The sequence below is a fragment of the Triticum aestivum genome, chromosome 1B (genome assembly GCF_018294505.1).
Source record: "Triticum aestivum cultivar Chinese Spring chromosome 1B, IWGSC CS RefSeq v2.1, whole genome shotgun sequence".
Lineage (NCBI taxonomy): Eukaryota > Viridiplantae > Streptophyta > Magnoliopsida > Poales > Poaceae > Triticum > Triticum aestivum.
Window position 1 is genome coordinate 251,309,248 of NC_057795.1, and position 27,120 is coordinate 251,336,367.

Consider the following 27,120-nt stretch of genomic DNA (forward strand, 5'->3'; position numbering starts at 1 on the left):
GTTTGTTCTATTTGCTCCTTTTGAAGGAATCACAAAACGGTGTGACATTGGCGAGTGCCCATTTCGAGCTACTAGACGATGAGTGCTTGGTGATCGACCACTTCAAAACGGCACCGCAATCTCTTTCCCATGGTGATTTGGTTTTCGGTCCGAGGTCGGATCTTTCCCAAGGGGGAGGGGATGATGCGGAGCATCCTACGGTCATCACCATGTCAAGAGTCCGTTTGGCAAGTGACATGTGCGACCTCTACTTCTCATACATAAAGGTGAATCTTCTCCTTTACACGTGTTCACTTGACACCTTCGAGGATGGTATACTACTTGACACTCCACTCGTGTACATACATAGGTATTGTCGGAACATCATGGACGAGGAGGAGTGCGAGCACATGTGTACAACTACACTGCCCGCGAGTGAGGCATGGAAGAGAAGGAAGAAGAGGACCCGCTCTGTCTGGAGCGAGCGGTACTACCGCCCACACCAGGCGGTACTACCGCTGAAGGCACACCGGCGGTACAACCGCTCGACTACCGCCCAACTACCGGCCCAGCTTCTGTATTCAAGCGGTGCAAGACCGGTACAGCCCCGGTTCTTCCCCTAGCTGTGACTAGACCGGTACAACCGGCCCTACCTCCGGTACAACCGCTCCCTACCTTCGCGTGCACCTCCAGAAACCGGTTCCCGAGCTCCTAGCGGTACAACCGCTCGCACATCCGGTACAACCGCCCTGCCTGTGCATAGTGAGAGGGGTTTCACCCCATGTATCCCCCCACTTACCCCTTGGACTATATATACTTGTCCCTTAGCTCCGTACTAGGGTTAGCAAATATGATAGCTCATTCTTAGGTGAGCTTTGCTCCTACCTCTACTCTTGATAGAGAGAGACTACCACTCCCACGGAGTTCAAGACCTCCATGTGAGAAGATCCTGCGGGATATCATCAAGACCCCCTTGTGGGAAGATCCATCTAGGATATCATCAAGACCTCCTCTTGGAGATGAACCTTACCTTGTATCTTTCCCTTTGTTGTTCATGTACCTTGTGACCTTGTGTGTTTGATTGTCTAGTGGATGTGTGATTTGGACTTGTTCTTGAGTGTTTCCCCTTTGTGCTTCCACGTGTTCTTCGTGATTCCCCGTAGGATCCACTCCAAACGTGAAAGATCGTCACCATAGGGTTCCACCCTACATCGGTTCAGAAACTTGTCTGAAAAATAGCGACGAATGATGTTCTTTGACTTTCAGGGCCAAAAAGTCCTGCTTAAGGCTGAATTTGATGGTACTCTGGGCCTCCTGGCGGGAGCGTGGTGTATTTTTTGGATTTGCACGCTCGCCGTGAGCAGTTTGAGTACTTATGGGTCCGACACAGACTCCGAATGACAAAATTATGACCGTTTTAGTGAACATATGTCCATTCTATGGCAGTCCTTGAAAGTACTTCATTTTCTCGTGCGCTTTTTGCCTGATTGCCCCAAAATTTCTTGTCCTCTATAGAGGAGATATCATTTCCACATATATATTGACCGATGCCAGGAATGCCCTTTTGTTCTTGGCTTTCACGCGCATGAGTTACAGCATGCCATCCGGCGAAAACAAGGAGAATAAGGCATATAGCCGCTGGATTTTCTTCAATTTACGACCAAATGAGATTGCCCGGATCATAGAGCATCTGCAGAAAGGTACGTTTGTCCCGACCAGGGATGCTAATGTCTATAAGCAACATAATCTCTCGAATTTCCTTCAAAAGGAAGTGCCAATGTGTTCAGAAACTTGTCTGAAAAACAGCGATGAATGATGTTATATGACTTTCAGGGCCAAAAAGTCCGGCTTAAGGCTAAATTTGAGGGTACTCCGGGCCTCCTGGCTCAAGCGGGTAGTATTTTTTGGATTCGCGCACTCGCTGCGAGCAGTTTGAGTAATTATGGGTCCGACACAGACTCCGAATGACAAAATTATGACCGTTTTTGTGAACATCTGTCCATTCTATGGCAGTCCTTGAAAGTACTTCATTTTCTCGTGTGCTTTTTGCCTGATTGCCCCAAAGTTTCTTGTCTCTATAGAGGAGATATCGTTTCCACATATATATTGACCGATGCCAGGAATGCCCTTTTGTTCTTGGCTTTCACGCGCATGAGTTACAGCATGTCATCCGGCGAAAACAAGGAGAATAAGCCATATAGCCGCTGGATTTTCTTCAATTTACGGCCAAATGAGATTGCCCGGATCATAGAGCATCTGTAGAAAGGTACGTTTGTCCCTACCAGGGGGACTAATGTCTATAAGCAACATAATCTCTCGAATTTCCTTCAAAAGGAAGTGCCAATGGGTTTAGAAACTTGTCTGAAAATAGCAACGAATGATGTTCTTTGACTTTCAGGGCCAAAAAAGTCCTGCTTAAGGCTGAATTTGATGGTACTCTGGGCCTCCTGGCGGGAGCGTGGAGTATTTTTTGGATTTGCACGCTCGCCGCGAGCAGTTTGAGTACTTATGGGTCCGACACGGACTCCGAATGACAAAATTATGACCGTTTTAGTGAACATATGTCCATTCTATGGCAGTCCTTGAAAGTACTTCATTTTCTCGTGCGCTTTTTGCCCGATTGCCCCAAAATTTCTTGTCCTCTGTAGAGAAGATATCGTTTTCACATATATATTGACCGATGCCAGGAATGCCCTTTTGTTCTTGGCTTTCACGCGCATGAGGTACAACATGCCATCCGGCGAAAACAAGGAGAATAAGGCATATTAGCCGCTGGATTTTCTTCAATTTACGACCAAATGAGATTGCCCGGATCATAGAGCATCTGCAGAAAGGTACGTTTGTCCCTACCAGGGGGGCTAATGTCTATAAGCAACATAATCTCTCGTATTTCCTTCAAAAGGAAGTGCCAATGTGTTCAGAAACTTGTCTGAAAAACAGCGATCAATGATGTTCTATGACTTTCAGGGCCAAAAAGTCTGGCTTAAGGCTGAATTTAAGGGTACTCCGGGCCTCCTGGCTCAAGCGGGGAGTATTTTTTGGATTGGCGGGAGCGTGGAGTATTTTTTGGATTCACATGATCGCCGCGAGCAGTTTGGGTAATTATGGGTCCGACACGGACTCCGAATGATAAAATTATGACCGTTTTTTGAACATTTGTCCATTCTATGGCAGTCCTTGAAAGTACTTCATTTTCTCGTTTGCATTTTGCCTGATTGCCCCAAAGTTTCTTGTCCTCTATAGAGGAGATATCGTTTCCACATATATATTGACCGATGCCAGGAATGCCCTTTTGTTCTTGGCTTTCACGCGCATGAGTTACAGCATGCCATCCGGCGAAAACAAGGAGAATCAGGCATATAGCCGCTGGATTATCTTCAATTTACGGCCAAATGAGATTGCCAGGATCATAGAGCATCTGCAGAAAGGTACGTTTGTCCCTACCAGGGGGACTAATGTCTATAAGCAACATAATCTCTCGAATTTCCTTCAAAAGGAAGTGCCAATGGGTTCAGGAACTTGTCTGAAAAATAGCGACGAATGATGTTCTTTGACTTTCAGGGCCAAAAAGTCCTGCTTAAGACTGAATTTGATGGTACTCTGGGCCTCCTGGCGGGAGCGTGGAGTATTTTTTGGATTTGCACGATCGCCGCGAGCAGTTTGAGTACTTATGGGTCCGACACGGACTCCGAATGACAAAATTATGATCGTTTTAGTGAACATATCTCCATTCTATGGCAGTCCTTGAAAGTACTTCATTTTCTCGTTTGCATTTTGCCTGATTGCCCCAAAGTTTCTTGTCCTCTATAGAGGAGATATCGTTTCCACATATATATTGACCAATGCCAGGAATGCCCTTTTGTTCTTGGCTTTCACGCGCATGAGTTACAGCATGCCATCCGGCGAAAAGAAGGAGAATAAGGCATATAGCCGCTGGATTTTCTTCAATTTACTGCCAAATGAGATTGCCAGGATCATAGAGCATCTGCAGAAAGGTATGTTTGTCCCTACCAGGGGGGCTAATGTCTATAAGCAACATAATCTGTCGAATTCCCTTCAAAAGGAAGTGCCAATGGGTTCAGAAACTTGTCTGAAAAACAGCGACGAATGATGTTCTATGACTTTCAGGGCGAAAAAGTCCTGCTTAAGGCTAAATTTAAGGGTACTCCGGGCCTCCTGGCGGAAGCGTGGAGTATTTTTTGGATTCACGCACTCGCCGCGAGCAGTTTCTGTACTTATGGGTCCGACACGGACTCCGAATGACAAAATTATGACCGTTTTAGTGAACATGTGTCCATTCTATGGCAGTGCTAGAAAGTACTTCATTTTCTCGTGCGCTTTTTGCCTGATTGCCCCAAAATTTCTTGTCCTCTATAGAGGAGATATCATTTCCACATATATATTGACCGATGCCAGGAATGCCCTTTTGTTCTTGGCTTTCACGCGCATGAGTTACAGCATGCCATCCGGCGAAAACAAGGAGAATAAGGCATCTAGCCGCTGGATTTTCTTTAATTTACGGTCAAATGAGATTGCCCGGATCATAGAGCATCTGCAGAAAGGTACGTTCGTCCCTACCAGGGGGCTAATGTCTATAAGCAACATAGTCCCTCGAATTCCCTTCAAAAGGAAGTGCCAATGGGTTCAGAAACTTGTCTTAAAAACAGCGACGAATGATGTTCTATGACTTTCGGGGCGAAAAAGTCCTGCTTAAGGCTGAATTTGAGGGTATTCCTGGCCTCCTAGCGGAAGCGTGGAGTATTTTTTTGGATTCGGACGCTCGCCTCGAGCAGTTTCAGTACTTATGGGTCCGACACGGACTCCGAATGACAAACTTATGACCGTTTTAGTGAACATATGTCCATTCTATGGCAGTCCTTGAAAGTACTTCATTTTCTCGTGCGCTTTTTGCCTGATTGCCCCAAAATTTCTTGTTCTCTATAGAGGAGATATCGTTTCCACATATATATTGACCGATGGCAGGAATGCCCTTTTGTTCTTGGCTTTCACGCGCATGAGTTACAGCATGCCATCCGACGAAAACAAGGAGAATAAGGCATATAGCCGCTGGATTTTCTTCAATTTACAACCAAATGAGATTGCCCGGATCATAGAGCATCTGCAGAAAGGTACGTTTGTCCCTACCAAGGGGACTAATGTCTATAAGCAACATAATCTCTCGAATTTCCTTCAAAAGGAAGTGGCAATGTGATACGGAGTATCCCACGTTCATCTCCATGTACACCTTCATAGCACATCAAGCCCCAAGTGGATCTACCGGAACTAAGGTGAACCCGCTCTTCTTCGAGAACATCATGAATATCCATTGGACTTGCTTGCTACCTCACCAAAGTTCTCTATGTGTCCTTAGGTACGAAGACCGACGCCCACAAGCTGGTGCGGGATACCCCAAAGGAGTTGGAGAAGGACCACAAGGCCATAAGGAGGAGGAAGGAGTGCAACAGGACCAAATCTGCACCTCCCAGGCGACCCCGTGCCCACGGGCCTCGAAGACCCTGTGTGCACAGACTACTCAGGGAGCTGGCGCTGGAGCACCCCGTGCGCACGGGCCTGTACCATGCCCACGGGACCCCCGTGCGCACGGGCCCAACTTACCCCGTGCGCACGGGCTCATCAGGATGGGCGGCTGTGATCCCCAATCCGAGCCCCTCTTCACCCACTTCGACCCCAAGACTATATATTCCGTACCTAGACCATTTGTTAGGGTTAGCAAAGGATATGTTAGACATATGAGAGCTTTGCTCCATGGATCCACTCCACTAGAAGATCAAGACCTCCTCTTGGAGTGACCTAGCTCAAGACCTCCTCCTTGGGGAAGGATCCCAATCATAGGATCATCAAGCCCTCATCTCCTTCATAGGATTTGGGATGAACTCTACCATGTATCTTATTTCCCTTTGTTGTTCATGTCCCTTGTGGATCTTATGTGTTTGTGATGAGGACATGACTACCTTGGATATGACCAAAAATATTGCGTATATGCATATTTGTCAGGTGATTTGTAGTGCAAACTATTCAATAATCTATTTATGTTATCCAGAACAAAAATACTTCACACACTTTTGTGTTTTGTCTAATTGCAGGTGTATGGGACATTTGTACAATCCACATATGAAGATAAGTAAGAAAGAGATGTTTATTTGCTGTCCAAAAAGTTCTCTCACGTCACTTTTGGCCCAAGAGAAGATAGAGTCCAAGTCTCTCACGTTCTGGATTCGGATTCGGACTACACAGACATACCTGACTCAAAACACACACAAGTTTTTCATACGGACTCCGAATTGGGTGATTCTTTTTTTGTTGGAAACTAGATTTCGTGCACTTTCCAACCCAATTGGAATCACCTTCAAATTCGTCCGGAGCATTGAGTTGTGGACGAAACAATCTGATGCTGCAGCAGAATCCGAGTCAAACTACAAGTCAAAAGGTGTTACATCACCTCCACTTGGGCCCATTGGCCTTGTACGACCTAGATTTAGTTTTAGGCTGCCTTGGGACGTCCTCCCACCTCCTTGGCCGCCACCCCTTGCTCCTATATAAGTAGATCCATCTAGTAGCTTTTCCTTGGGATTTGTTTAGTTAAAAGTTAGCCATTGCAACTTCATGTACTTCGTTTGTGTCCAACGACCAGACCAAGACCGCTTCCGGATCCCCATCATTATCAATACTTCATATATATTTGCAATATTCAGATTGCTTTATCATATTCTTGCTCGTGCTTCGATTGCTTGCAGGAATAGACCTTCGTGGTCAGGCTGACCGTGCTTCCAGCATCGTCAGTAACCTCAGGAGATTGGTTTAGCGATTGCTAAGGCGCAACATCGTGCACGTTTGTAGTCGGATTGTCAAAGTCGTCTCAACCAAATCGATAGTTATCATCTCATCGAAAGATCGGGACCCTCACCTCTATCAGTTTGATTGTCTAGTGGATGTGTGATTTGACTTGTTCTTGAGTGCTCCTCTTGTTTTCCCTCCTTTGTTCATCTTGTTCTTGGGGATTCCACCTCCAATTCATGAAAGATCTTCTCTATAGGGTTCCACCCTACATCATATGGTATCATGAGCCATGGTTTGTCACGAAATTGGAGCCCCCTCTTTGTTTTCTAGCTTGATTTTGTTGTTTTTGTCCTAAATCCGAAAATCCCCACCAAAAATAGCCCCAAATTTTTTTGTCATTTGTTGGTTTGATGAGATTTTGTTGGATTTGATCCATGAATTTTGTGTTTAGCAAGTAGATCCACCCCTCTACCATCTTCCTCTACCTTCCACCTTTCGTATTTGACCTCACCTTGGTTTTTCCCGACGGATCCGGAGCTGTTCTTCCGCTCCTCGAGGACCCCGTGCACACGGGCCATCGGGACCCGTGCACACGGGACCCCCGTGCACACGGGCCAGCCAGACCCCGTGGGCACGGCCCTTCCAATGCGTTTCGATCTCTGTCCCACCACCCCATACCACCCCATACCCCCAGCTACACCCCATCCACGAGATCCATCAATTTGGAGCCCAAATCGCCAAGAAATCAGCCAATCCCGCGAGTCCCAGGTGACCCCGTGCCCTCGGTACGTGTACCGTGCGCACGGGACCCAATGCCCACGGCCCCTAGACCCCGTGCGCACGGCCCTCCCAGAAACAGCCGCGTGCACTTCACCATTTCGGCCGTAACTTCCACATCCGGAGTCCGATTTTCACGTTCTTTAGCTCATTGAGTAGCTATTGACATCCCCCATCCACCTAGATAGGTTCCCACACCATTTGACTCCACCAAAATTTCGGCATTTTGGCAAGTTTGCCTAGGCCTTCCACCATATCATCCGCAAAACCACCATAGCCTTCCGCAACCTAACTCATTTTACTCCATTTAGCATTTGTGGTTGTTTGAGTGGCGACGTGAGTCTCCTAAGGTGTTTCGGCTACTTAGGGACATTTGCTTCTTCACAAACCACCACTACTTCCACATTGCCATTTCCACTTCCACCATTTGACATTTGTACCGTTTCCTAAGGTGTTTCGGCTACTTAGGGACGGGTCTACATCATCTTGGTATCTACATCAAGAACACCACTACTCATCATCGCAAAGGACAGTAACCTCGACGACACCATTGTATATTCCCCTTGCAATTGCATTGTTAACCCCTAGCCCATTTTGCGTTACTTGCCTATCGAGACTAGCCATTTGAGTATTGCCGGCAACGTTACTTGTGCACATTAGTGGTCCATACCTTCCATTACATACATACGATATCATATTGGTATCATCTTGCTATCATATCATCTCTTGTGTCACAAGTTTGTTCCCGCATATATATACAATTGCTATCTTGGTTTGTGCATTTTGCAAATTGGCCATAGAAAAAAAGAGAAAAAGCTTTTAAGCAAAAAGAGAGCAAAGAGCTCGTGAGCAAGTGCCATAGCATCATACCCCATTGCACATAAGATTGTCATATCCGATCATGTTGGATCATCTTGAGAGAAACACCGGGAACCATACATACATAGCATACTTGGGATAGAAGTTTATCCATTTTGCATCTTATAGGTTGTGCACAAGTGTCGTATCCGCCGATTGAGCAATCGTGCTAGCGTCTCTCTTGAGTTGTGCAACACGAGCGTTTTTCGTGGACTCCACATTTTGTGCTCATTCCTTGGTTGTACGACCCCATTTATCTATCCGTGTGTGTGTTTCCGTGTACCGCATTTGCTATTGGTCTACTTGTTTCACTTGCGAATTTGTGAATCTTTTCCAACATTATTGACTCTTTCTAACATTTTGCATCAAATTTTTGTGCCACTATCCTCACCGAGCTCTACCATAAGCCTTTACTTGTAGGTGTGAGTGAACAAGTCCGGCACCAATTCCACTATTCTTTCATTTCACATTGAGTGATACAAGATACATCCTCAACTTTGGGAAAAGGTAACTTGGTATTGTTTATATCATTTCCTACTCACCTCTACTCGAGTCTTGTGATGGATAGGCAAGGCATTTTGATGCGGAGCATCCCTTGGTCATCCCCATGGACCTACCATCGCCTCACCAAGCCTCAAGAGGACCCATGACTAGAGCACGTGCTAGAGCTCTCGAAACCGAGGTGACTTCTCTCCTAAGTGATATCTCATATGATCCTCTCGAGACATGGCTACTACCTAAGTCCGATATACTATGCATGATTAGGTGTTAAGAAGAACCTCCCAAGGATGCACGTGAAGACGGACAAGCTGCCCACTCCGCGGATGAAGAGAACCAGCTGACACGGACAAGATCACCTTCCAGGCCCCGGACATCTGGCCCCTGGAGCTTCTCCATCAGCAACATCCAAGTCTGTCAAGTCTCCAGGGCCCGGACATCCGGCGTCCAGCCCGGACATCCGGCCTCAGCCCGGAAATCCGGCCAAAGCCCCGGAAATCCAGCGCCTCGCACCAGGAACCACAGAAACCTGCACCTCCAGCCTAGACATCCGGCGTCTCGGCCCGAACATCCGGCGCCTCCGGAAGCCCCGGACATCCGGCCCGACGCCCGGACATCCGGCTCCGCCTGTGTGTGAACAGTGAAGGGCCGAAGCCCATGTACCTCCTCGCCCCCCTAGACTATATATACTCCTTCCCCTTCCTCTTTCTAGGATTAGCATTGGATTAGCTCATTTTGTGTGAGAGCCTTTGCTCATCCACTTGGATACTTCTCCTCGGAGTTCACGGCCTCTTCGGAGAAGATCCCCAAGCGGATTCAAGACCCCTTTCTAGGGAATAACATCAAGGCCTCCTCTCGGAGAAGAACGGTTCCGTTGTATCCTTTCCTTTGTTGATCTTGAACATTGTGCTACCTTATGTGTGTGATGATCTAGCACTCGTGTGATTGATTCTATGTCGGTTTAGTGTTTCTCACTCGTTTTCCCCGTGTTCCCCTTTGTGATTTCCACGCGTTCGTCGTGTTCTCCCATAGGATCCCCTCCAAACGTGAAAGATCGACGTTCTAGGGTTCCACCCTACATCATCTTGGTATCATGAGCCAGGTTGATCACGTTTTTGGAGCCCCTACCCCGTGTTTTCTAGCTTGATTTTGTGGTTTTCGTCCTAAATCCGAAAATCCCCACCAAAAATAGCCCCAATTTTTTTTTGTGATTTGTTGGTGTGATGAAATTTTGTTGGATTTGGTCCATGGATTTGTGTTGTTGCGTGTGGATCTAGCTCTCCCCACCCTCCCCACCCTTTTCCATCCACCAATTTGTCTGAATTTTGCCCCGGAGTTGCATTTTTCCCCGTGGAGTTCGTCGTGTTCGTCCCCGATCCATAGCTCGGACATCCGGCCGTGTCCCCCGGAAATCCGGCGCCCCGGACATCCGGCTCCTGGCCCGGACATCCGGCCCCTGGGAGACAGCAACTCCACCCCCCGCGCCCATTTCACCATACCTTCGCCAAATTTTGCCACCGTGCCCACGACTTCTTCCGCATACCCACAACACTTTCCACAACCACCACCACCGCTCACCGCTACCTCCTATGTCGATTTTGATACATTTTGGTCTTTGAAATTTGAGTTGTGGTTCCCGTGTCCTATTGTGTTTCGGCTATATAGGTACGGTTCGACGTCATCATCACCACCACTTAACTCCATCGACTACTCAACATTGCCAAGGACGGTAACTTCGACGACATCTTTGTCATAACTTGCAACTGCATTGATGATAGAGGCGGGGTGTCCCGATCTTTCGATGAGATGCTAACTATCGATTTGGTGGAGACGACTTTGACGATCCGACTACAAACGTGCACGACATTGCGCCTTAGCAATCACTAAACCAATCTCCTGAGGTTATTGACCACGCCGGTGCACGATCAACCTGACCACGAAGGTCTATTCCTGCATGCAATCGAAGAACGAGCAAGAATATGATAAAAGCAATCTGAATATTGCAAATATGTATGAAGTATTGATAAAGGTGGGGATCCGTAAGCGGTCTTGGTCTGGTCGTTGGACACAAATGAAGTACACGAAGTTGCAATGGCTAACTTTTAACTAAACAAATCCCAAGGGAAAAGCTACTAGATGGATCTACTTATATAGGAGCAAGGGGTGGCGGCCTAAGAGGTGGGAGGAGGTCCCAAGGCAGTCTAAAACTAACCCTAGGTCGTACAAGGCCAATGGGCCCAAGTGGAGGTGATGCAACACCTTTGGACTTGTTGTTTGACTCGGATTCTACTGCAGCGTCTGATTGTTTCGTCGATATCTCAATGCTCCGGACGAATTTGAAGATGAATCCAATTGGGCTGGAAAGAGCACAAAATCTAGAATCCAAAAAAAAAAGAATCACCCAATTCGGAGTCCGTATGAAAAAGTTGTTGGTGTTTTGAGTCAGGTATGTCTGTGCAGTCCGAATCTGAATCCAGAACGTGAGAGACTTGGACTCTATCTTCTCTTGGCCCAAAAGTGACGTGAGAGAACTTTTTGAACAGCACTTAAACATCTCTTTCTCCCTTATCTTCATATGTGAATTGAACAAATATCTAATACACCTGCAATTAGACAAAACACAAAAGTTTGTGAAGTATTTTTGTCCTGGATGACATAAATAAATTATTGCATAGTTTGCATTAGAAATCACCTCACAAATATACATGTATGCAATATTTTTGGTCGTATCCAAGGTAGTCATGTCCTCATCATCCTCCCCTTCTTGAAAACAAAGCCGTCCTCGGCGTTGCTTAATCTGAAATGTGGCTAACAAAAGAGACAAGGTGTACATGTTGTATATGTATATGTCATCCATTTTTACTTCCCTTGATTTTTGCACATATGACACATGAATGGATGAGTAACTTGCATAGTTCATAAAATCTAAAGCCAAAACATTATCACAAGAAGTAGAAGCCATGAAAATATTGCAACTCAGTTTGCACATATAAGTGAAGGTCTAATTCATTTTAAAAGATTGACAATGTTCATCATTAAACCATCCCAACATTGGTGAATAAACCTTACTTGCATAAAATTTAGATGCTACAACATGCTTAAATAAGCAAAAATGCAATAAGTCATTCGACACAGAATCATCACCAAGATTAGAGGTCATATCAGAATGATTAAATATTGATTCTTTTGCATCAACAGTTAATTCAATGGGTGCACTCAAAATTGTTGGTATTTCAGTTGTTTGATCACATGAGGCATTCATGACAGTATCAAGATTCTCTAAAATAGGTGACGTGCTCAAATCAACAGGTAACTCAACACATGATGCATTCAAGTTAACTAGGGATGCGTCATTCTCATGTGAAGTTATATCATCAATACCTTTACTATTACCTTGTCGCAAAGACGTAGCTGATGTCGGTATAGACAATGACAATGTACCATGCACTTGTGAAGATGTCGCACTCACAATCTGAGGTGTGACTGCTCTAGTAGGTGCAACGGTGGAGAAATCAACCGATGGTAGTGAGCATGAATTGGAATAGTAGTTGTTGTAGTCACCCAATGCATCCTCCTGTAACTGTCTCTCAAAGGTACAAGCACGAACATACATACCAGTAATGCAACGAGGAAGATACCTAAATCTTGCCTGAATATCATGGTTCAAACCACCAAAAAATCTATTCATTGTATCATCCTCAGATTCTTCTATGTCACAATGATGCATATAAGATTTGAACTCTTGGTAGTAAGCATGAACAGTGTTATTGCCTTGTTTAAATTGTTCAAATTTGCGAAGCAATTCACGAGATAGTAACGAGGGAAAAATTGTTGTCTCATTACATGTTTCAAATCTTTCCAAGTTGTGGGTTGGTTATCAATGTTTTTATTACAATGCACACTCCACCAAACTGAAGCAAAACCAGTAAATGCTCTAGTGGAAGCTCGTACTCGCTCAAGTTCAGAAAAGTCATGGTTACTAAAAACTTGTTCTACTTCAAACTCCCAAGCTAGATAAATAGCAGGATTAAATCTACCCTCAAATGATGGTAAAGAGATAACCTGACCATGTGGTTGTGTGTGTTGTCCCAACTCTCGTGATGGTGAAGATGTGTCAGTCGTCCAAGAACTTCTATCTCCAGAACCTGTCATGATTAGTAGAAACAAGAAACGAAATTCCAGAATAATGTTCCTATGAACTACTAGGATGTGGTTGTAAAGTGCTCACAATAAAGCAAATATCAATATATTACAAGTTCTTACCATGCGGCAGGTGGTGACAGGCAACCTGCGATGTCAAATAACTCCGAAGATTGTGTAAAGCGATTGCCAGGGGAACGTACATATACACGGTGTAGAAATATGTGGAGCTGGGTTGGCTACATATGGTAGCAAAAGATTAGCAATAATCAATTCAAAGATGCAATGTTGAATAAACGCTCAACGACGGTACTGTGCTGGTCTTAGGCTAGACCGGACTAGAGACGCGAGCCTAGAACACTAATGAGGTCACGGCATAGCACAACTAGCATCAATGAAGGATAAGTAGCTCTGGACAACAAGATATAAGTGAAGATCACAACGGCAGTAAAGATAATGATGAATAACAACTACCAGGATATATAACAACTCTCTCTCCAACTTTCCTCTTGAAAAGTTTGCTACTAACCCAAGCTTTCCAATGCAAAAAGAATCACTCAATTCCGAATTGATATGAGGAGTCAAATAATTCTAAAACTGGCCTGAAAAACTGGAACAAACTGTATGCGCGAACTTCGGAGGGCAAAAAGACCTATTTAGAAGCTGATTTTGAGATGCCAAATATTGAAATAGCTTTTGCAACTATTCAGATGCGTCTAGTCAGTAGCTTTAATTTGAGTACTTGTGGAGCCAAAACATAGTTCGTGCAAAGAAGTTATGCCTTTTTTACTGAACAGTGCACAAAACAGATTCCAGTCCAAGTTCAACTACGAGATTGAGTCTAGATAGATCCAAAAAAAATTTTCTCTTCTCTCTTTTTTTTCTCACACTTTTTTTTTCTTTTTCTTTCTCTTTTTTCTGACTTTTTTTAACTTTTTTTTCTCTTTTTTTTTCTCTCACTCTTTCCAAAACAAACTAGACAAGATGCAGATTGGATCAAGTGAAGATGTGACGATCTCAACTATGATTATGACAATGAACAATGGGTAGCACGTGGTGGAAATTGATGGATGGGTGGTGGACAGCGGAAGAGATAACGATGCAGCGGCGGCGTGACTAATGTGAGCAGAACTCGAAACTCTAAACGAACTAGACACTAAGACCAGCAACCCGACATGACGATGCAACCGATAATTCAATAATGCAAACAATGAAAAGAAAATTATAAAGGCTCAGACCGGCTTGGACAAAGGATGAATAGATCTAACTTTTTTTGTGGCTTTTTTTCTTGGACAATAGGTAAGAAAAATAAATCTAATCTAAGGAAAACTGGAAATTCTCACCGAGCAACCTAAAAACTGATACCACATGATAGAGGCGGGGTGTCCCGATCTTTCGATGAGATGGTAACTATCGATTTGGTGGAGACGACTTTGACGATCCGACTACAAACGTGCACGACATTGCGCCTTAGCAATCACTAAACCAATCTCCTGAGGTTATTGACCACGCCGGTGCACGATCAACCTGACAACGAAGGTCTATTCCTGCATGCAATCGAAGAACGAGCAAGAATATGATAAAAGCAATCTGAATATTGCGAATATGTATGAAGTATTGATAAAGGTGGGGGTCCGTAAGCGGTCTTGGTCTGGTCGTTGGACACAAACGAAGTACACGAAGTTGCAATGGCTAACTTTTAACTAAACAAATCCCAAGGGAAAAGCTACTAGATGGATCTACTTATATAGGAGCAAGGGGTGGCGGCCTAGGAGGTGGGAGGAGGTCTCAAGGCAGCCTAAAACTAACCCTAGGTCGTACAAGGCCAATGGGCCCAAGTGAAGGTGATGCAACACCTTTGGACTTGTTGTTTGACTCGGATTATGCTGCAGCGTCTGATTGTTTCGTCGATATCTCAAAGCTCCGGATGAATTGGAAGATGAATCCAATTGGGCTGGAAAGAGCACAAAATCTAGAATCCAACAAAAAAAGAATCACCCAATTCGGAGTCCGTATGAAAAAGTTGTTGGTGTTTTGAGTCAGGTATGTCTGTGCAGTCCGAATCTGAATCTAGAACGTGAGAGACTTGGACTCTATCTTCTCTTGGCCCAAAAGTGACGTGAGAGAACTTTTTGAACAGCACTTAAACATCTCTTTCTCCCTTATCTTCATATGTGAATTGTACAAATATCCCATACACCTGCAATTAGACAAAACACAAAAGTTTGTGAAGTATTTTTGTCCTGGATGACATAAATAAATTATTGCATAGTTTGCATTAGAAATCACCTCACAAATATACATGTATGCAATATTTTTGGTCGTATCCAAGGTAGTCATGTCCTCATCAATTGATAACCCACATTGCCTCAGTTTGCGTAGCTTACCCATCGAGACTAGCCATTGAGTATTGCCGGCAACGTGACTTGTGCACATTCGGGATCATACTCCATAACATACATACCATACCATAGTGGTTCGTGAAGTATTGCATGAGAAAAGAGCTCAAAAGTGAAAGATCCACCCAAGCTTTTAAGCAAAGAGGAAAGATAAGCAAATAGCTTATGAGCAAGAACTATAGCATCATAATACATTAACATTGTCATATTGGATCATCTTGGATCATTGCACCAAAATACCATACATATAGCATACTTGGGATAGAGATAGTTGCATTTTGCCTAGTAGGTTGTGCACAAGTTTGCGTATCCGCCTATTGTGCAATCGTGCTAGCGTCTCTCTAGTATTGTGCAACAAGAGCATTTTCGTGGTTTCCACATTTTGGCTCACTTTTGGATTGCAAAATCCCATTTATCAATTTGCGTGTGTGTTTCCGTGTACCCATACTAGCTTGGTCTACTTGTTGCATTTGCAAATTTGTGAATCTTTTCCAACATTATTGAATCTCGCTTTCAATTGCATCAAATTTTGTGCCACCATCCTAACCAAGCTCCACCAAAAGCTTTTACTTGTGTAGGTGTGAGAACCGACAAGAATTGGTACCAACAGTGCTATTTCATTGTCCACATTTGAGTGAACTTGATTCATCTTCAACACCGGTCAAGGTACATTTGGTACATGTTCTTTTCCTTCTACCACTTACATTTTGCTTGGTATGATGGATAGGCCAAGTTCTTCTACAAATACACCTCTCATCGAGAACGGCGACGACATGTCATCAGTCGTCACAAAGAGCCACCTCTTTGGTGCTCAAAGGGCGTTACACCAAGAGCAACAAGCTATGAGCGACCGCATCGACAACCTCGCCACCGACTTGCGGCTCTCCGAGCAACGTACAAGAGACTACTTCGACGACAAGTTCAACTCTCACAAGCAAGAAAATGATGCAAGAATGGACGAGATCCGCGCCTTGATGAGGAACCGACATCATTCCACTTCTTCCTCCTCAAGACGGAGCCGCTCGAGTCGACACTCCGACGACACCTTCTCCAACACAAGTACACCGTCATCGACCATTCTTCGACGAGCCGCGCGTCAAGACCGTCATGCATCTCAGAACCCACTACAAGTCAAGCATTCACAAGAGCAAGTCGATGAGCAAGTCCCTCGTCCTCAATCAAACCAAGTGGCTTTTGCTCAAGCTCAAGAACGGCAACGACTACGGCGCCAAGAAGAAGAACGAGCGCGTCTACACCAAGAAGAACAAGACGCCAAGGCTCAACGTCTTCAACAACAACAACAAGAAGCGCAAGCTCTTGAGGCGCAACGTGCCCTTCAAGAATCAAGTCGAGCCATCGCCAACCGCAATCGCGAATGGCGCAATCAAGAGGAAGCTCTTCGAGAAGAAATCCAAGAGAGGAACTACCAACCGCGTGTGCAACGTCAAGCTCCACAAGCCCCTCCACAAGCTCGTCAAGCTCCTCTTCAACCTCAAGTTCAACAAGAGCAAGTTGATCATGGACTTCCTCCGCGCCAAGAGCAACATGAGGATGACTATCCTCCACGTCAAGGACGTCATCATCACCATCGCCAACAACACAATGAAGAGCAACGCTATGGCAAGCTCAAGTTCACAATGCCCAAGTTCAATGGAAGCAATGATCCGGAAGAGTACCTCTCATGGGCATGGAAGGTCGACAAAATCTTTCGTTTGCACAATTATGAGGAAGAGAAGAAGATCTCTATGGCATCACTTGAGTTCCAAGACTATGTGCTCATATGGTAGGAACAAGTCCTTGAACGCCGTGAAGCAAGAGGTGAACCACCAATCACCACTTGGGCTCAAATGAAGGATGTCATGCGGGCACGCTTTGTACCAACCTACTACAATCGCGATCTCTTCAAGAAGCTACAACTCCTCAAGCAAGGAACAAAGATGTTGAAGAATACTACAAGGAAATGGAGATAGCCATGATTCGAGCCAATGTCACGGAAGATGATGAGCAAACAATGGCACATTTCTTGAATGGACTCAATCATCCCATCAAGAAGATTGCCGACTTCCAACCCTATTCCAACCTCATTGAGCTCGTACATCAAGCAACCAAGGCGGAACGTCAAGTGCAAGATGACTTCAAGTATGCCAAGTACTCATCCAAGACCTACGGTTTCTACAACATCCAAGCTTCAACGACTCCTTCAACATCTACATCAACCAAACCTTCTCAAAGCAACGATGACAAGTCAAGTTACAAGAAAACTTCGGCAAGTTCAAGTCGCCTTCCTCCTACGACAAGCATCTTCAAGCCGCGTGCTTCACCATCTACTCCAACCGATGAGACCGTCAAGACAAGCTCCTTCAAGTGTTTCACTTGTGGCGGCCGAGGCCACAAAGCCTTCCAATGCACCAACAAGCGCACCATGATCCTCAACGACGATGGCACCTACGACTCAATGAGTGAAGATGAAATGGAAGCTATTGAGCAAGTGGCCATGCACCGGCGCGTGAACGAAGATGAAGATGATCAAGTCTTTTGTGATGAGGATTCGAGCCCCGCTCTCGTTGTCTCCAAAGTCTTGACACTTCAACATCAACAAGAAGAAGACCAACGATGCCACATCTTCCACACTAAGGCCGGCATCAATGGAAGGTCCGTCAAGGTCATCATTGATGGAGGAAGTTGCCACAACTTGGCAAGTGAAGAACTATGCTCCAAACTTCAATTGGTCAAGAAGAAGCACCCACACCCCTACAAGGTTCAATGGCTAAGTGACTCCGGCACTATACGAGTCGAGCATACGGTCCAAGTCTCCTGCAAAATCGGTGCATATGAGGATACTTTGGAGTGTGATGTGGTCCCAATGCCACCTCCTTCTTGGTCGACCATGGCAATTCGACCGTGGTGTCTTCCACAACGGGCGTACCAACCACTATAGCTTCAAGATGAAAGGAAAAGAGTATGTGCTACGACCTATGTCTCCTAGTCAAGTGATAGCTGACAAACAAGCCACCCACCATGGAGTGAAGAGTGAGAAAGTGACCAAACCAAACGTGAGTGAGAGCCACAAGCCAAATATGAGCGCCTCTTCGCCTAGAGAGAAAAACCTCATCCTATTTGCCACCAAAAGTGAGATAAGAGAAGTGTGTGAGAACCCATCGAGTGTGATGCACTTCGTCCTCGTGTGCAAAGATGGAGAGCCAACAACTAACACCTCTCATGAGTTACCTTTAGTGTTTCAGTCTCTTTTGCAGGAATTCAAAGATGTCTTCCCCGATGAGCTACCTCCGGGTCTACCTCCACTACGAGGCATTGAGCATCGAATCGACCTCATCCCCGGAGCGCCACTTCCAAATAAAGACCCATACCGTGTCAATCCAGAAGAAACCAAGGAGATTCAACGACAAGTACAACAACTTATCGACAACGGTCATGTACGTGAAAGCTTAAGCCCATGTGCCGTTCCCGTTATACTAGTACCTAAACCCGATGGCAGTTTTCGCTTGTGTTCCGATTGTAGACCCATAAACGCCATTACCGTTCGTTATAGGCATCCCATTCCTCGTTTAGATGATATGCTTGATGAACTTAGCGGAGCCAACTTTTTCTCCAAAATTGACCTTAAAAGTGGCTATTATCAAATTCACATTCAAGAAGGTGATGAATGGAAAACCGCTTTCAAAACCAAATTTGGCTTATGTGAGTGGTTAGTGATGCCTATGGGTTTGTTGGAAGCACCCGGAACTTTCGTGCGTCTTATGCATCATGTGCTTAGACCTTACATTGGAGTCTTCGTTGTGGTTTACTTTGATGATATCCTTGTGTTTAGCAAAACCATGAAAGAGCATATTAATCATGTTAAATCTGTGTTGCAAACTCTTCGCAAGGAACGCCTTTATGCAAACTTGAAAAAATGCATTTTTGGCGTTGACAAAGTGATTTTCTTGGGTTTTGTTTTCTCTTCCAAGGGTGTCCATGTTGATGAAACTAAGATTCAAGCAATTAAAACTTGGCCCAACCCACCAATTTGCAACAAGTGAGAAGTTTTCTTGGTCTTGCAGGATTTTACCGCCGCTTTGTGAAAAACTTTAGCACAATTGCCGCTCCTTTACATGCTTTGAGTAGGAAGAATGCTCCTTTTGTTTGGGGATCTTTGCAATGCAGCGCTTTTGATGAGCTCAAGTCTTTGCTTACTCATGCTCCGATTCTTGCTTTACCCAACTTTGACAAAACTTTTGAGGTTCATTGTGATGCAAGTGGTACCGGAATTGGCGGAGTTTTGATGCAAGAAAAACGAGCCATTGCTTATTTTAGTGAAAAACTCTTCGGTGTCAACTTAATTATCCTATCTATGACAAAGAATTGTATGCTTTAGTGCGTGTGCTACATGTTTGGGAACATTATCTTAGACCTCATGAGTTTGTCATCCATACCGATCATGAAACGCTTAAGTACTTAAAAGGTCAAACTAAATTGAACAAGCGACATGCCAAATGGAGTGAATTTATTGAATCTTTCCCATATGTGATCAAGTACATTAAGGGTAAGGAAAATGTAGTTGCCGATGCACTTTCACGCATATGCACGCTTGTCACTAAACTTGAGTTGAATGTTATCGGCTTTGAGCACATAAAAGACTTGTATGCTAATGATCCATCTTTTGCACCTCATTATGCTAAATGTTTGACGCATACATCTTGGGAACAATATTACATCAAGGATGGTTATCTTATGAGAGCTAACAAACTATGCATTCCCGAGTCTTCTCTTCATTTGCTACTTTTGCAAGAGGCTCATGGAGGTGGACACATGGGACACTGATGCGGAGCATCCTTCCATCATCCCCATGGACGCATCTACATCCCTTCAACACCAAGTGGACCCATGACTCGAGCCCGCTCTAAGGCTATCGAAGATAAGGTGAACTCGCTCCTCTCCGAAATCCCTCTTTCTAGTCAAGAGACATGGCTGCTACCTCAGACGGAAACTCTGTGTGTGATCAGGTACAACACTGAAGAAGAAGCGACAGCCGTCAACTCTCTGCCCGGCCCGGAACCTGCCCGGAACTTCCGGCCCCCGGAACTTCTGGCCTGCTCGGAACTTCCGGCCTCCTTCGACATCGACCACCCCAGGCGTGCCAACTTTCTGCTTAGCCCAGAACCTGCCCGGAACCTGGCCCAGAACTTCCGGCCCCCGGAACCTCCGGCCCGGCCCGGAACTTCCGGCCCCCGAAAGCCAGCTCTGCCGCCACTATGCCAACTTTCTGCTTAGGCTGGACCCTGCTCGGAACCTCCGGCACCCGGAACTTCCGGCCTGGCCCGGAACTTCTGGCCCTGCCTGCGCGCAGCCACTTGGGCCGAGGCCCATGTACCCTTTCGCCCCTTAGACTATATATACTCATTCATCCCGTACGTTTTAGGGAAAGCACTGGATTAGCTCATATTTGTGAGAGAGCCTTTGCTCATCCACTTGGATACTTCTCCTCGGAGTTCAGGACCTCTTCGGAGAAGATCCCCCAAGCGGATTCAAACCCCTTTCTAGGGAAGACCATCAAGACCTCCGTTAGGAGATGAACTATCCTTTGTATCCTTACCTTTGTTGATTGTGGATCATATGCATCTCTTTGTGTTCGGTGATCTAGCACTCGTGTGATCGATTCTCTGTCGGTTTCGTGTCTCTCTCTCTCTCGTCCTCCGCACGTTTTCCCCTTTGTGCTTCCGCGTGTTCTTCGTGCTTCTCCCGTGGGATCCCTCCAAACGTGAAAGATCATCCACCTAGGGTTTTTCCCTACATCAGACACTTTGAACGCGACAAGACTTTCGCCACGCTCTCCAAGAACTACTTTTGGCCCAAGATGTTCCGCGACGTCTCACGCTTCACCACCCGATGCTCTACATGTCACAAAGCTAAGTCTAAAGCTCAATCTCATGGTCTTTACATGCCTCTTCCTATTCCTTATCAACCATGGGAAGACATTAGTATGGATTTTGTACTTGGTTTGCCTAGAACTCAAAATGGAAAGGATTCCGTGTTTGTCGTTGTGGACCGATTTTCTAAGATGGCCCATTTCATTCCTTGCAACAAGATAGACGATGCTTCACATGTTGCAAATCTCTTTTGTAGGGAAATCTTGCGCCTCCATGGAGTACCAAAGACAATCGTCTCCGATCGCGACGTCAAGTTCTTGAGCTACTTTTGGAAGACTCTATGCGCCAAGCTCGGAATCAAGCTCTTGTTCTCATCCGCATACCATCCTCAAACCGACGGCCAGACGGAGGTGACGAACCGGACACTATCCACTCTACTTCGTGTGTTGATCAAGAGGAACATCAAGGAGTGGGAGGCGTGTCTACCCATCGCCGAGTACACCTACAACCGTGCAAGACATTCGACTACCGGCAAGTCCCCCTTCGAGGTCGTCTACGGCTTCAACCCGTTGTCCCCATTGGACATTCTACCTCTCCCTCTACAAGAGCGCACCAACATGTATGCGAGTGCACGAGCAAGCTACATCAAGAAGGTGCATGACCCTTCATTTGTAAGCAAAACAAATGTATCCAATTTAGGCAGCATCATATTCTCATGAACATAAGAATCGTTACCAAGAAACGAAAGTACCTGGTAATTTAGTTGGCGTGCGCGAGCTCTAGTAATTGGTCCAGTATTTATAGCAGCAGGGGCTGTGGATGTAACAATTGTATTGATGTCCTCATCATCCTCCCCTTCTTGAAATAAAGTCGACCTCGATGGAAGTTCATCTTCCTCACCCAAATAAGGCTTCAAATCTGCAATGTTAAAAGTGGGACTAACCCCAAAATCTGCAGGCAGCTCAAGTTTATATGCATTATCATTTATTTTCTCTAACACCTTAAAGGGACCATCAGCACGTGGCATTAACTTTGATTTGCGCAAATCCGGAAATCTATCCTTACGCAAATGTAACCAAACAAGATCTCCAGGTGCAAACACAACATGTTTTCTACCCTTATCTCCAGCAAGTTTATATTTAGCATTCATACGCTCAATGTTTTCCTTAGTTAACTCATGCATTTTTAAAATCAATTCAGCACGTTGTTTAGCATCAAAATTAACCTTCTTCGAAGATGGAAGAGGCAACAAATCAATAGGTGCACGAGGTAGGAAACCATACACAACTTCAAAAGGGCACATCTTAGTAGTAGAATGCAATGAACGATTATAAGCAAATTCAATATGAGGCAAGCATTCCTCCCACATTTTCTTATTATTCTTCAAAACAGCCCTAAGCATAGTAGACAACGTTCTATTGACTACTTCAGTTTGTCCATCAGTTTGGGGGTGACAAGTAGTACTAAAAAGCAGTTTAGTCCCCAACTTAGCCCATAAACATCTCCAAAAGTGGCTAAGAAATTTAGTATCACGATCTGAAACAATAGTATTTGGCACACCATGCAAGCGAATAATTTCACGAAAGAACAAATCAGCAACATTAACAGCATCATTGCTTTTATGACATGGTATAAAGTGTGCCATTTTCGAGAATCTATCCACGACAACAAATATGCTATCTGATGAGGACATCAATACAATTGTTACACCCACAACCCCTGCTGCTATACATACTGGACCAATTACTAGAGCTCGTGCACGCCAACTAAATTACCAGGTACTTTCCTTTCTTGGTAATGATTCTAATGTTCATGAGAATATGATGCTGCCTAAATTGGATACATTTGTTTTGCTTACAAATGAAGGGCCTAGCTTGGAGAAGGATGAACATTGGAGCAAGAACAAGCATGGAGATGATGGCATGCGCAAGGGAAACAAGAACGGAGTTACAAGTGATGATTTCAGGACTTTGAAGCCACCATAATGGGTGCATGAAGCCTTGGACGAAATATACAAGATGACACTTCATAAATTTCGTCCCGAGGCTATTTTAGGTGCTGCGTCACCTTATTATTGGGCCAGGCCCATGTAATTTCGAAATACATAAGTATAGGCTATTTTTAGAGTCCGTATGTGTGGGGAAACAAGAGATAGGGTTGATTTCGGACCCCTCCACCAAGGGCCACGAAATTCCCCCCTCTTCCTCCATATATACAGCCCTTAGGGCATCGTTTAGACTCTGGGTTTTGTTTAGATTAAAAGTTCGCCATAGCTGCAACTTCGCGTACTTCGTTTGTGTTCAACGACCAGACAAAGGCGTCACAGAACCCCACCTTGATCAATAAAGCTTTCATCTTATATTCGCAATATCCAGATTGCAATCTCAGTTTCTTGCTTGTTCTTCGTTTGCTCGCAGGAAACAGACCCTCGTGGTCAGGTTGATCGTGCTCCGGCGTGGTCAATAACCTCTCGGAGTTGGTTTAGCGATTGCTAAGGCGCGACGTCCTCGCACGTTCGTAGTCGGATCGTCAAAGTCGACTTCCACCAAAGCGAAATCCACCATCTCATCGAAAGACGGGACACCTTTGCCTCTATCAATTCCAGCTAGCTCCGTTCGTCTTTTGTTGTTGCAGGAGGCGCATGGAGGAGGATTAATGGGACACTTTGGCGTGAAGAAGACGGAGGACGTACTTGCTACACATTTCTTTTGGCCAAAGATGAGACGGGATGTTGAGCGTTTTATTGCTCGATGCACTACATGTCAAAAAGCTAAGTCACGACTCAATCCTCATGGTTTATATATGCCTTTGCCTGTACCTAGTGTTCCTTGGGAGGATATATCTATGGACTTTGTTTTAGGTTTACCTCGAACAAAGAAGGTGAGGGATAGCATATTTGTTGTCGTGGATAGATTCTCGAAAATGGCACACTTTATACCATGTCATAAAAGCGATGATGCTGTTAATGTTGCTGATTTGTTCTTTCGTGAAATTATTCGCTTGCATGGTGTGCCAAATACTATTGTTTCAGATCGTGATACTAAATTTCTTAGCCACTTTTGGAGATGTTTATGGGCTAAGTTGGGGACTAAACTGCTTTTTAGTACTACTTGTCACCCCCAAACTGATGGACAAACTGAAGTAGTCAATAGAACGTTGTCTACTATGCTTAGGGCTGTTTTGAAGAATAATAAGAAAATGTGGGAGGAATGCTTGCCTCATATTGAATTTGCTTATAATCGTTCGTTGCATTCTACTACTAAGATGTGCCCTTTTGAAGTTGTGTGTGGTTTCCTACCTCGTGCACCTATTGATTTGTTGCCTCTTCCATCTTCGGAGAAGGTTAATTTTGATGCTAAACAACGTGCTGAATTGATTTTAAAAATGCATGAGTTAACTAAGGAAAACATTGAGCGCATGAATGCTAAATATAAACTTGCTGGAGATAAGGGTAGAAAACATGTTGTGTTTGCACCTGGAGATCTTGTTTGGTTACATTTGCGTAAGGATAGATTTCCTGATTTGCGCAAATCAAAGTTAATGCCACGTGCTGATGGTCCCTTTAAGGTGTTAGAGAAAATAAATGATAATGCATATAAACTTGAGCTGCCTGCAGATTTTGGGGTTAGTCCCACTTTTAACATTGCAGATTTGAAGCCTTATTTGGGTGAGGAAGATGAACTTCCGTCGAGGACGACTTCATTTCAAGAAGGGGAGGATGATGAGGACATCAATACAATTGTTACACCCACAGCCCCTGCTGCTATACATACTGTACCAATTACTAGAGCTCGTGCACGCCAACTAAATTACCAGAACTTACGTTTCTTGGTAATGATTCTAATGTTCATGAGAATATGATGCTGCCTAAATTGGATACATTTGTTTTGCTTACAAATGAAGGGCCTAGCTTGGAGAAGGATGAACATTGGAGCAAGAACAAGCATGGAGATGATGGCATGCGCAAGGGGAACAAGAACGGAGTTACAAGTGATGATTTCAGGACTTTGAAGCCACCATAATGGGTGCATGAAGCCTTGGACGAAATATACAAGATGCCACTTCATAAATTTCGTCCCGAGGCTATTTTAGGTGTTGCGTCACCTTATTATTGGGCCAGGCCCATGTAATTTCGAAATACATAAGTATAGGCTATTTCTAGAGTCCGTATGTGTGGGGAAACAAGAGATAGGATTGATTTCGGACCCCTCCACCAAGGGCCACGAAATTCCCCCCTCTTCCTCCATATATACAGCCCTTAGGGCATCGTTTAGACTTTGGGTTTTGTTTAGATTAAAAGTTCGCCATAGCTGCAACTTCGCGTACTTCGTTTGTGTTCAACGACCAGACAAAGGCGTCACAGAACCCCACCTTGATCAATAAAGTTTTCATCTTATATTCGCAATATCCAGATTGCAATCTTAGTTTCTTGCTTGTTCTTCGTTTGCTCGCAGGAAACAGACCCTCGTGGTCAGGTTGATCGTGCTCCGGCGTGGTCAATAACCTCTCGGAGTTGGTTTAGCGATTGCTAAGGCGCGACGTCCTCGCACGTTCATAGTCGGATCGTCAAAGTCGACTTCCACCAAAGCGAAATCCACCATCTCATCGAAAGACGGGACACCTCCGCCTCTATCAAAAATTAACCTTCTCCGAAGATGGAAGAGGCAACAAATCAATAGGTGCATGAGGTAGGAAACCATACACAACTTCAAAAGGGCACATCTTAGTAGTAGAATGCAATGAACGATTATAAGCAAATTCAATATGAGGCAAGCATTCCTCCCACATTTTCTTATTATTCTTCAAAACAGCCCTAAGCATAGTAGACAACGTTCTATTGACTACTTCAGTTTGTCCATCAGTTTGGGGTGACAAGTAGTACTAAAAAGCAGTTTAGTCCCCAACTTAGCCCATAAACATCTCCAAAAGTGGCTAAGAAATTTAGTATCACGATCTGAAACAATAGTATTTGGCACACCATGCAAGCGAATAATTTCACGAAAGAACAAATCAGCAACATTAACAGCATCATCGCTTTTATGACATGGTATAAAGTGTGCCATTTTCGAGAATCTATCCACGACAACAAATATGCTATCCCTCCCCTTCTTTGTTCGAGGTAAACCTAAAACAAAGTCCATAGATATATCCTCCCAAGGAACACTAGGTACAGGCAAAGGCATATATAAACCATGAGGATTGAGTCGTGACTTAGCTTTTTGACATGTAGTGAAGCGAGCAATAAAACGCTCAACATCCCGTCTCATCTTTGGCCAAAAGAAATGTGTAGCAAGTACGTCCTGCGTCTTCTTCACGCCAAAGTGTCCCATTAATCCTCCTCCATGCGCCTCCTGCAACAACAAAAAACGAACGGAGCTAGCTGGAATGCATAGCTTGTTAGCACGAAACACAAATCCATCGTTAACGACGAACTTGTTCCACATTCTTCCTTCTTTACCATTCTGCATTACATCTTTAAAATCAGCATCATGCACATATTGATCTTTGATGGTCTCCAAACCAAATATTTTGAAGTCAAGTTGTGAAAGCATAGTATAGTGGCGAGACAATGCATCAGCAATAACATTTTCTTTTCCCTTCTTGTGTTTAATGACATAAGGAAAAGTCTCAATGAATTCAACCCATTTAGCATGTCTACAATTCAGTTTAGCTTGACTTTTAGTATGTTTCAAAGATTCATGATCAGAATGTATAACAAATTCTTTGGGCCATAAATAATGTTGCCATGTTTCTAAAGTCCGAACAAGAGTGATGAGGACATGACTACCTTGGATATGACCAAA